Genomic DNA, 4,391 nt, shown 5'->3' on the forward strand with positions numbered 1-4,391 from the left:
GACCTATATAGAAGATGTTAAGAGGATACACCAAGTGTGCAAAGAAATAAGCTCACTATGATTCATGTCGCATCACACATGACAAATTGACACTGCCAATTATGAATTTAAAAAATATACAGGACTCTACACTGTTACAGCTTCTACCACACATTGCCTACAGTGCAAACAAAAGAAAAGACAACCATGCGTTATTTCAACTGGTGTAAGCAAGGCACTTATAATAGAGCAATATCATGGCAGCTCTAGTTATCAGAACAAGGCTAAAGTGTAGCTTAAAATCATTAGTTAACTCTGCTTCTATTCCGGTTGCTGAAAATCACAATAGTAAACTTGTCCCTAACTCTTTTTGTGATTAGTAGTCATGTGCATGACTAAACCATATCTTTTGTTATTATTGTGCGTCCGCATACATAACATGTTAAACTTAGAATAGTCGTGGCCTAACATGTTATTCCGGTAAAAAAAAATCCTTGCGAAGATACACATACAAGATCTATGAGCACTATAGTGGAAGCATGATACTCTATATACATGGAAAATAGAGAATTGAACCGCTTTCCACGCAAAGTGACATGATGGATCTGGGCTTCCCCATGGGCGCTCATGTGTGGGCAACATCTGTACTGTTTAATATGCTTCGCCACTAAATTATGGTCTCATTGATTGAACTGTAGAACACAAATTTTCAAAATATGCATAATTATTACTTTTCGCTTTCTTTAATATGAATAACAAGAACTAAAGGACATATTCATGTCATGAAAAGTGAGGAAAGAATACTCAGAACCCTTTTCACCTTTCTTTTTCACAATCCTTCTCATGCACTCATCTTGACATGACCAATTATCATCCTTTGGATATATTTAAATAGAAAAATGTTCTGATTTCATTCCTTGATCCTCCACTCTATCTTGTCAAGCCACAGGAATTATTCAGAACACAAGATTGTAAATATGTAAAAAAAAATAAGAGCACGGAATTATGATATAGAAATAGCGCGACTCTGATTTCCTTCGTTCGCCGCCCCTCTGCTTCGCTTCAGGTCTCCACCCCCGTGTTGTGATGCTACTCTTGAATTCCAATCTAACATTCAGGATTCAGCTAATATAAACTCATTGCTCTTTGTACAATAGAGAAGTAACAGGGGAAAGAAGAAGCAGACTAAGGCATAGCCTAGTGGTGGGAAGGGGCTGATGCCTTCCCACCCACCCAGGTTCAAGGCATGGTGCTTGCAAGTTGGGTTTGTTGCACCAATTATACTATAGGGGGTTCCCCTATAGTCTTTCTATCAAAAACAGGGGAAAGAAGAAAAACTGGGAATTCACTTGCCCACTGAAGTGTGTAAAGCCCAACTCTGAATTTTCGGTTGTACCGCGCATCATCATCCATCTCAGATAGTAAGAGCATGTCCTTTAGCAATAAAACATCTGCTTAATTTTGACCTTGAGGTAAAAAGATGGATAAGGCACCTCCAAATCATCTAAATCGAAACCTTTCGGTCTTTGCTTTCACTATGTCTGAGTACCTGCATGGTGTGAGCAGATCATTCAATCAGTACAAAAAAAGGAATAATGTTCTAAAAAAAAGTACACAACAAGGAATAAAGCAGTTCCATTAGTTATCTTGAAACTAAACATATCATGCGTATAAATCCACTGGATGGTCAATTTTCTCACACCCATTCTCAACAAATCCTGTACATACCAAAAAAAGTGTCCAATAGGGAGCATATTCAAAAAACCTACAGCTCCTTGAAAGAATGCCCTTCTCCACAGTAACCAAGCAAGCTCATGAATTTCTATGATTTAATATAAACAAACCTGTGATGTGGAAGTAAAACCATTGGAATATGAAGTGAATAATGTGCATCTACTCAAGTTGTAGTTAATTCTGCATGCGGTTACTACGTCATCCTTGGTGGGGAGGGGAAGTTGGAGGAGGCTCTCAGATTTCGAGAGGCTTGACATCAGCGGCAATCATCTGCACAACACGAAAATAAAGATCAAACCTTGGTAACAGAAACAATAGGAGACCTGAAATTATGGACTGAACAAAAAGAGATAAGTTGGGGAGAAATTTAGGTCCCCAGACTGACTAGCTCTTGCATATGCATGATATTACAAATGTGATACCTTTGTGCTGCCTTTAGTTTTGAACCACTCGGAGACCATTCTGATCCCTCTAGCAAACATGTCAACATAACTATATGGGCAATGCATTTCGAACCATTGACCAAAGCATCCATGCACTCGAAACTAAAAGCATCTAATTGTTCTGTTCTAAACTATTTTAAAGTCTGCACTTTGTACAGCTGCAACTTGGTGTCATGAACTGAATTAGTGCATTACTTACACAACAAATATCAGATTATGTAGAAGTTGATAGAAATTAGCAGAAGTGGGCAACAAAAATCAGCAGCCCATCACCTTGCAATATAGAACATACTTTCGCCGACCATCATAGATCATACCGCTAAACAACAAGGCGCATCGGCCGTCCACTTGAATTATTATTCTGCAACAAAAGAAAAGCACACATAGAGCACCAATTAGAAGGGATCCTGCACACTAGTAAATGGTCTATATGGCAACAAAAAACCATTTAGCCATTCATCAGGCAGATGGTGTGCATTAGGTTGGGCCTGCTTACATGGTACAGAGGCATTTAGGCTACACAAATCTTGTAGATATGTGTGTGCATAGAAAGAGATCACAAATCCATAGATGTGTGTGTAGAAAAAGGGATCAGGAGCGAAGGGGAAGCTCACCATGGGGTCTCCCCATCCCCAAAATCAGGCATAGAAAAGAAGGTGGGGTGGAGGCATAGGCGCTGCCGCCGCTCAGGGCAAAACAGAGGCGAGCCTGGCCTCCTCCCTGGCTGGGCGGCGGTGCCGCCTCCAGAAGGGCCGACCTGCTCCTTCACCTAGTCGCCCACCTCCTCTTCCCCTGCCCCTTCACCCCACCACCGGGCTCGCCTAACCCGCGCTCGATCTGGAACCAACAACGAAGAGAAGGAAGACGAGGTAGAGGGGCTAGCATGGTGGAGGAGGAATAGCAGGCGGCGGCGGGACTCCAGGGCGAAGGCCGTGGCGATACGAGGAGGGGGCGGAGGAGAGGTGGCGGGGGGGAGGGGGGGTTCTAGGGCGGAGGCCGTGGTGACGCAAGGAGGGGGGTGGAGGAGGGGAGCGGGAGGCTGTGGGGATCGAGGGAAAACAGGGCTAGGGTTTGTGTGACGGCTGGTGCGGGAGTGGGACCAGGCGGATTGGCTGCGGAAGCGTGGAGCAGATTGGTCAAAACCGTCTGCACGCGGCCACGACTGACCCAGCCAACCAGAGCACGAGACGAGCCCACCCGTCATAGGCCAGTGGAAATGACCGTGAAGTGAAAATCGAATTTGACTATTGTGAAGATCCAATGGCTCAAGCGCAATAGAATGCAGATTAGACGGCCAACGAAGCCCCAATCGGGGAAGCCTTGTGGAAGTGAGTTGGCTAGCCTCTTTATAGTTTTAAATTAAATATCCCAATATTCCATAAACCCTAGGGGAGTCGACAAAACTCAATTCCAGCCACCGCAAGTTCTAGAAACACCAGATCTGAAGGAAATATGCCCTAGAGGCAATAATAAAGTTGTTATTTATATTTTCTTATATCATGATAAATGTTTATTATTCATGCTAAAATTGTATTAACCAGGAAACTTAGTACATGTGTGAATACATAGACAAACAGAGTGTCACTAGTATGCCTCTATTAGACTAGCTCGTTAATCAAAGATGGTTAAGTTTCCAAACCATAGACATGAGTTGTCATTTGATGAATAGGATCACATCATTAGAGAATGATGTGATTGACTTGACCCATCCATTAACTTAGCACTATGAACGTTTAGTTGATTGCTATTGCATTCTCCATAACTTATACGTGTTCCTATGACTATGAGATTATGCAACTCCCAAATACCGGAGGAACACTTAGTGTGATATAAAACGTCACAACGTAACTGGGTGATTATAAAGATGCTCTACAGGTGTCTCCGATGGTGTTTGTTGAGTTGGCATAGATCGAGATTAGAATTTGTCACTCCGATTGTCGAAGAGGTATCTCTGGGGCCTCTTGGTAATGCACATCACTATAAGCCTTGCAAGAAATGTGACTAATGAGTTAGTTATGGGATATTGCATTACGAAACGAGTAAAGAGACTTGCCGGTAACGAGATTGAACTAGGTATGATGATACCGACGATAGAATCTCGGGAAAGTAACATACCGATGACAAAGGGAAGAAACGTATGTTGTTTGCGTTTTGACCGATAAAGATCTTCATATAATATGTAGGGACCAATATGAGCATCCAAGTTCCGATATTGGTTATTGACCAGAGATGAGT

General features: G+C 42.5%; 1 long non-coding RNA gene across 1 annotated transcript; it reads right to left on the reverse strand.

The window, feature by feature from the left end:
• Positions 1-484: 484 nt before the first annotated feature.
• Positions 485-3,150, reverse strand: LOC123081832 (uncharacterized). Its single transcript, XR_006438811.1, has 4 exons — positions 2,771-3,150; positions 2,430-2,517; positions 1,824-1,983; positions 485-1,528 (listed from the first exon to the last, which is right to left on the reverse strand). It is a non-coding gene; the product is annotated as an uncharacterized lncRNA (long non-coding RNA).
• Between the last annotated feature and the right edge of the window lie 1,241 nt (positions 3,151-4,391).

This window comes from Triticum aestivum, chromosome 4A, assembly GCF_018294505.1.
Source record: "Triticum aestivum cultivar Chinese Spring chromosome 4A, IWGSC CS RefSeq v2.1, whole genome shotgun sequence".
NCBI classification, from domain to species: domain Eukaryota; kingdom Viridiplantae; phylum Streptophyta; class Magnoliopsida; order Poales; family Poaceae; genus Triticum; species Triticum aestivum.